Below are 7,892 nucleotides of genomic sequence, written 5' to 3'. Positions count from 1 at the left end.
ACAAGATGCTATAGAACCACGTAATTTGCTAAATGTTTTGGAACTCTGCTGGCAGTGTGTCTCCCATCATGATACATCGAGGACTTTTAAATGTATGTATTGCTAATTGTCCATATGCTCCAGGGGAAAGCCGGAGAATCAGAGTGTATATATCATCTCTAACCAACAGACCATGCAATGAGCCTCTCTATTTTGGAATTCATGTTTAGATCGTTAAACCTACTTCTTCCATAGCTCTCTGAGAAATTTATTGCTTTTCTTATAAGAGCAAATAGGATTTTTAGTAAAGCCGAATGGTTACAGGCGTTGTTTCTGGAATCACACAGTGCTGAGTTTGAATCCTGAACCTGCCCCTTACCAGCTGATTCACACTGACCAGGTCCCCTGGCCTCATTATATCCAGTCTCCTCGTCTGCCGATTGGAGATAAGAATGGTACTTAATCCTATTATGTGTCGTGAGGATTAGGTCAAACAAGGTGTGTGAAGTTCCCAGCACCTCGTCTGGCATGGAATTAGAGCTGAAAAGTGCTATTATTGCCAAGAATGCTGATTTATACATTGCAATGCTTCTGAGGTGGCAGTAGAGGGAGCACTGTCATTGGGAACTGGAGTTGAGAAAACTATCTTTAAGATAGACACTAAACCCTTTGTACAAGACATTGTCCCTATTCTGATGGAGCTTGAAGCACACAGATGAGCTGGTCAGACCCACAGCAGGCTGTCTTGCCCCCATAATCCTTGCTGTACCACTCATTTGGTACTAGCATACGCGACCTCGGAATTCAACGTGTCTTCTGTATGTGAGTGTTCTGTCTATCCAGCATCCAATTCCAACTTGCCCAGTTTCCTCGGGACACATAAGAGAGGAAGCTTGCACGGGAGAGGTAAGGTGCTATCGCAAAATGAAAACCAACAAATGTTTATACTCTTTGTGCAAGAATTGGGAGAAGGCAGAGCTGGCCTACAACCTGCAGCGGGAGAATGAGTCCCTTTCTCTTCCTCTCTCACTGCCCTGAAATAAACAGCTCTACCTAGCCTAGTAGAAAAACACAGTCACAAGAACTGCCTTTAGGGCCGGCCCCGTGGCTTAGCAGTTAAGTGCGCGCGCTCCGCTGCTGGCGGCCCGGGGTTCGGATCCCGGGCGCCCACCAACGCACCGCTACTCTGGCCATGCTGAGGCCGCGTCCCACATACAGCAACTAGAAGGCTGTGCAACTATGACATACAACTATCTACTGGGGCTTTGGGGAAAAAATAAATAAATTAAAAAAAAGAACTGCCTTTGAATCCTCTCTGCCTCTGATTTACAGGTGTGAACCTGCCTACCTCACTTGACCTCTCTTCCATCTCCTTGAAACACCATCTATACAGTGAGGGGAGAGGGAAGGCGGAGGGTTAACCTAGTGACCTCTAAAGTTCCTCAAACTTGGTTATTATTATTCTTTTAATAACAGCTATGATTGAGCATTTTCCCTTATCTCATTCCTTACATTGGATCTTGGAATCTTCCCAGCAGTTTCGTGTGGGATATAACATCCCCATTTTCACAAGGAGTTTGGGGCTCAGAGAGGTTAGGTAGCTTAAAAGTGGCAAAATCAAAACTAGAATCTATTTTTTTGCAAGTCTGCAATCTGAGATTTCCCTCTTAAGATGAGGCCCAAAAAATTACCAGTAGGGCTTATAACCAGGGAAACTGGGGATTATTTACAGGGGAGGGAGGAATTTGTGGCAGCCTTTGAGTTTGGGAAACATTATGGGGATTTCACTGTAGGGTGTTTTTGTTTGTTTTGCTTCGGATTTTTTTCATTTTTCTTTCTTTTTTTTTTTCCCCATAGTTCTGAGGGACTGCTGAGGCCAAGGCCAGTGTAGGGCCAAGAAATTGGGAACCTGGCTATTTAGACTTGATTCTAAGAAAGAGAACCAAAGTGGGCATAGAGATAGCCTTTCTTAGAAGCCTGGCTCAGTTCATGATATAGGAAGGGAAACAGGTTTAAGGCAGATGCTTTAGCCGAGAGAAAAAGTGTTCATTTGGGTGGAAAGTCCCTCATGATACACACCTCTGGGTAAACTGATTATGGTGGATAGGATATGGTGGATAGAGCAGAGGTTTCAAAAGTGTTGTCTGTGGATCTCTGGAGGTGGTCCCCAAGACCTTTTCAGCGGGTCTGTGAAGTTAAAACTATTTTTATAAAATACTGTTGTGCCTTTTCACTCTGTTGACATTTGCACTGGTGGTACCCAATGGCGGCTAATGCTGATGCCTTAGCAAGAGCCAAGGCGGTGATGCCAAATTATCTTAGTAATCGTTGTATTCTTCACCACCACACACTTCGAATTTTTTAAAGGCCAGTTTGACTTAAGAATGTTTTTGATGAAGCAAGAAAATTAATCTTTTTAAATCTTAGACCTTGAATACATGTTTTCCTAATATTCTGTGTGACGAAATGGGCAGTGCACATGTTAATGTATGATGAACATCTCAATAAAAAGCACTTCTGTGATTGAGTTGCCCACCAAATTGGCCACTTTTTTCACAGAACAGCATTTTTACTTGAAAGAATGACTGACGAACTATAATTATTCAGAGTTGGGTATTTGGAAAACATTTTCCTGAAAATGAACAAAGTGAGCCTGTCACTTCAAGGAAAACAATTGGCAATATTTGTTTCCAATAATAAAGCTGGAGCAAAATTAGAACTTGGAAAACTTGTATCCTCACTATGAACTTAACAGCTTCCCCAGTACTGAACATACTTGTCTAATGAGATCAGTGGTGATATTAACTAATGTGATTTTTTTCATAATGTATGATAAAGTATGTCAGCATTTGGAAGATCTGCATAATTCAGTGGACTAATATTTTCCAAATGACCAATGTGTGATATTACAAAATCATGTGTGTATAAAAATTTCATTCAAACACAAGATACACCAATGGATTTGGAAACAGTATGTGTAAAGTTTGCTGATATGGTTTCACATTCCACAGTGTAAACAACCCTTAAAAAACTACCACTTGTTGAGTTTCGATGTGGTATCAAACAAGGATATCCACATTATCTGAAAATGCTCTTACCTTTTCCAATTACATATCCATGTGAATCCAGATTTTCTTCAAATACTTCAACCAAAATAATATTTTGCAACAGATCAAAAGCAGAAGCAGATGTAAGAATCCAGCTGCTTTCTCTCAAGCCAGACATTGAAGAGATTTTCAAAAATGTAAATCAATGCCGCTCTTCTCACTATTTTTGTGTGTGTGTTGGAAAATATACTTGTTTTTTGTAAAAGATGTTTATTTTAACACATAATGGGTTTAGGATTATAATTTTAAAAGAATAAATATTTTAATTTTTTCTCAGATTTAATTTTTAGTAAGTAAATAAAAATCTAGTACAGAATAATTACACATAAAATTTCTTTGGACTTGTCGACAATTTTTAAGAGTATAAAGGTGTCATGAGACCAAACAGTTTGAGAACCACCGGGGGAGTCCCAAGGTGAAGTTCTTCAAAGGAAGAAGGGAACAAACTCTCTGCTTGCATGGCAGACACTCAGCAGTTGACTCCAATGATGATAAAGATGTGTCAAAGCAGTGTGACTAACACTACGAGGCAGGAAGTGAAAAGTTCTAAATGAGTGGTCTAGATCCGTGCTGTCCAACAGAGTAGCCACTAGCCACATGTGGCTATTAAACACTTGAAATGTGGCTAGTTCAAATTGAGATGTCTTGAAAGTGCCAAATACACACCAGACTTCAGAGATTTAGTATGAACTAAGGAATGCAAAGCATAGCATTAACAACTTATTATTTTGATCATATGCTGAAACATTAGTATTCTGTATGTCTTGGGTTATTTATACTATTGAAATTTATTTCACCTGTTCCTCTTTCCGTTTTTAGTGTGGCTACTAGGAAATTTAAACACGTGGCTTGCATTTTCTTTCTCTTGGACAGCGCTAGTTTGGACGGGAAGTGTGATGAGAATTCAGAGCAGGGAAAAGTTGCTGTGGTTGGAGCCATCGGTGAAGGTTCCCCTGAGAAGTTTAGGATTTCAGTAAATAGACAAGTTGGGGGAGGAAGATATCTGATGAAGGGAGCATCAATGCAGATGAAGGGAACATCAATACTAACACACAAGAGTTTCATCCGGGGAGCAGAGGAGACTGGTCTGCGTCAGATCATGGGCTCCTGTAGGGGACAGAAGTTTCCTGGATATGTTGGGACCAAATTGTACAGAACTTTGAGGACCAAGAATTTAGACTTTTTGCTATAGGCAGCGACCACTTCCTCAGAAGAAAACTGGACTTCTCCCTGTAGCTGACGGAATAGTCTGAATTAGATGCTGTCTTCATGTGGAAGCAGAGCGGCATAAAGTGCCCGGTGGGCAAGCAGCTAGGACCAGGCCAACCTGACCAGTGAGTCTCGAGGGATGTCCAGAGTGTGACTTTGGGGTTGATTGACTTAATTTTTCCGAGGGAGGGAGGAGGTGGTGAATGTAAGCACACGATGATAATGCCACCTGGGAGAGGAGAGTGCTGAGGGTGTAGCTGTGGGTGGCTGGTCAGGGCAGTGCCGAAGCAGGCCTGTTACGGTGGTTTATTAGGCACGTGTATACGCAGACTGAGTCATTCCTATCTTCCTTTATTTTTGACTTTATTTTCCTGAACATTTATGGAACTCCTGCTGTGCGTCAGGGGGTTAACATCTAGCTCTGAGATGAAATGAAAAGACCACTAAGGAGGGAACTGAGACACCCGGACCCTTATCCAGGTCAGCAGCTCCTCACTGAGTAACTCTGGTCAGCTCTCTGGACCCCAGTCTCTTCAGATAGGAAAGAGGAGTTAGAACAAGATGACACCAAGGCTCCCTCCACCTCTGTGATTCTAGAACAGGCCCATGTCACAAATGGAGAGGAGCATACGGTAGCAACCAGGTACAGGGCTACTGGGGAGGGAAGGAGGGCGCGGGGCCAGTAAGGACTGGCTTCGGTGGCCTGCACAGGAGCTGGCAGGAACTTTTGGGTGAAGCTGTCCTCCTCCCAGCTAGCGGACCCTGCTGGAACTGGAGTGCAGTGAGGTCTATGAGTTTGGTGTTTTCATCCTGGCTACCCACCCCTCCCATCCCAGGGGCTGGCTCACGATGGTGAGTGGAGTCTGAAAGGAGGAAGCCAGGAATTTAGCTCCAGGCAAGTAAGTGTGCAGGGGGTCTCAGAATGCCTGGGGACACCATTCAAGAGAATGAGTGTGTGTAGCCCCCACCCAGCTCCTCCTCCCGACCCCCGTGCGCCAACTGTGGAGATCGGTGGGGATGAGAGGAGAGGGAGCCCTGCAAAGGAACTTCAGCCTGACTGTTTCTGCTCTTTAGCATTTCTAGAATAGAGAGTGGGTGGGAACCGACCCAAGTAAAGTCCCCGAGACTGTAACGCTGACGCACAGGAAAGCTCAAGTGGGAGGAGAAATGCAAATCCCCTACTGACGATGGCGTCGGCGGCATTGTCCTGGGGACTCTGAAGGGCGATTCTGACTTGGGACTTGAGCGCCGCCTGGGACCTGGGCTGAGAGAACCAGGTAAGGAGGCAGATCACATCTTCGTGTTGCTTCTGCGGCGGGGCGCCGGCCAGGAAATGCTTATGCAGGATGCTGCTGAGGCTTTGCCGTTCTCTTGGTGCTTTGACAGTTCCTTCATTTTCACCTGTCTGAGGACGGGCGATTTTAAAAAGAAGCGTCCGCCTCCATGATTCGAGCTGCGCCCTGGCGCGGGTCTCTCGGCGGAGACTCGGCGCTCTGCCCGGGGAGCTGAGCGGTGGGTGGGACAGTTGTGGCTCGCGGAGGTGTGTCCTCGCGAAGCGCCGAAAGTGAGCCCCTCTTCACTTTCTTAGCTTCTCTGAGCTGTGATGCCTGACGTTAGATTCGCGTACCTGGATTTCAGAAAAAAGCCCGCAGCTAGGCTAGCCAGTGATTGTGGCTTTGATGAGAACCAGTGATATTTTAGGGCAGGCCATTTCCTTTGCAAGCTCCACGAGTCACAGAGCCAGCGCGGCACCATTAGCTCCCAGACGGTGGGCATTCACAGAGAATAGACAGGCACTCAGTTTTCAAAAGAAATATTCCATAGTTTTGGGGGGATGGGAGAATTAACCCCTAGAGAGTGAAAGTAGAGAAGCGTGCTGAAGGATGTCTAAAGGCATTTCTAGAGGCAACAGAGAGGAATATCCTAGGACTATATACTTGATCCTTCCCTTTTTCAGACTTGAGTTCAGCTCTCTGGAAGGTGGACTGGGCTCCTAGAAGGGATCTAACTTTAGGATAGGTTCAGTCCAGTTGACTCTTAGTTAGAAAACAAGTTTGCATCCAAATCATGGCAAGGATTTAAACAACACATAGTAGTAACTACAATTGAAATGCTATTTTCAGCTCATGTTCTCTCATCATTAACGAGAATAAATTGATAGGGATATAGCAGGACAATGCTGATAGCAGCATGGAAACACATGTTCCAATTTTGTGTGGAATATAGATACACCCAGCGTCTGGAAACACAGCTGCCCCTGGCGTCTGGAGACCTCGGGTCGACCCTTAGGAGCTGCGCATCTTGGGCAGGAGTCATTTTGCCAGGATTGTTTCTCAGGTTTTTTTTCATTTTTAAAGTTAGAGTAATACTATCCACCTGCCCTCCTGCCTCACAAGAGCATCAGGAGGGCTGCTTATTCTTCATTTCACAAGCACTTACCGAGCACTCACAATATGCCTAGGATTGTATGTGTAAAGGGCTTCCTAAAATATAAAGTGATATGAAAATGAAACATTTTTTCTTTTCCCAGTTGCTTTCTTTTAGTCAAACATTGACAATACTCTTCTATACATTTAGATCAGGGAAAAGGTACCCCAAAAATGGTTCCATTTGAAACCTGAGGAGTATGCAGATGAAATATATGAAATTTATTATCACGATGTTCTGTAGGCAAAAGGAAATCTTTACTTACCTATGAGATATTTATGCCTATGAGATAGATTGAAATAGTATGGGGATTAATCGTGTAAAAGTTCTTCTTTGATCTAGAATTACTGGCAAAACAATCAAAACTTTGACTTTGAGAAAAGTAAAATACTGTAACTTCAAGGAGACGTCATATTAATTTCCCTGAATTAGGAAATATGTCTAAAGCTTCTAAATTGGCCAGAGTGGTGTTACGTGGGGGAAACACATACTTTTCTTTTATGACAGGCTGCCAAATACTTACCAAGTGTGGTTTCTTCCTCCTTAAGTAACTGAGGGTTTAACCACTGTCAGATACACGTCAGAGACTAAAAGTAGACTTGAAAAGTTTTGCCCAGCCATAGTGGATCATCACAGAGAGAACTAGAAGTATTTATTGGTTCAGAGATATTTTGGACTAAAGAATTAGAGCCCATGAAAATGCATACATGAAACTCCTCATAAAGCTAAGACCAAATTAGACTAGAAGTCTAGGAATATAAGGCTGACTCTAGAAGCCAGACAAATCTGAAATAAAGAAAAAAGCGTTGGGCAGTTCCATATAAAAGAAGCTTTTATTTGGTGTTCCTCACAAATAAAGTCTTACACAGGTCTTAGGAGGGGTAGTTTATGTTATTTGCCTTCAAGTTGCTCAAAGTCTAATAATGTAGAGGGAGCAAGGGGTAGGGAAGGAGCCTGTTGAAAATACAAATTCGTGTAGACAAAAGGGGGTGAGGTGAGGGGTGTTGAGGGGGAGTGAAAGCTTTCTGGAGAAGGGGGGACAGGCGTTCCTGTTAGAGCAAAGAAGGAGGTGGTTTAGGGGCAAAGAAAGAATCCTGCTTCCTTCGTTAGGGATGACTTAGGAAATAGCGGAGAAGAATTGCTTTATCTTTGGATTGAAAGCATTTTTCT

General features: G+C 43.6%; 1 protein-coding gene across 2 annotated transcripts in view; it reads left to right on the top strand.

Moving 5' to 3' along the window:
• Window positions 1–5,447: 5,447 nt before the first annotated feature.
• Window positions 5,448–7,892, top strand: part of STAT4 (signal transducer and activator of transcription 4) — a 93,934-nt gene continuing 91,489 nt past the window's right edge. For both annotated transcript variants that reach the window (XM_087435509.1, XM_004426742.2), the window contains exon 1: window positions 5,448–5,572. The gene's annotated coding sequence lies outside the window, so the exon portion shown is untranslated. The remainder of the gene's footprint in view (window positions 5,573–7,892) is intronic.

The sequence above is a fragment of the Ceratotherium simum genome, chromosome 9 (genome assembly GCF_057802395.1).
Source record: "Ceratotherium simum simum isolate JZ-2026a chromosome 9, ASM5780239v1, whole genome shotgun sequence".
NCBI lineage: Eukaryota > Metazoa > Chordata > Mammalia > Perissodactyla > Rhinocerotidae > Ceratotherium > Ceratotherium simum.
The sequence above is the reverse complement of the archived record's forward strand: the minus strand, read 5'-3'. Positions and strand labels throughout refer to the sequence as shown.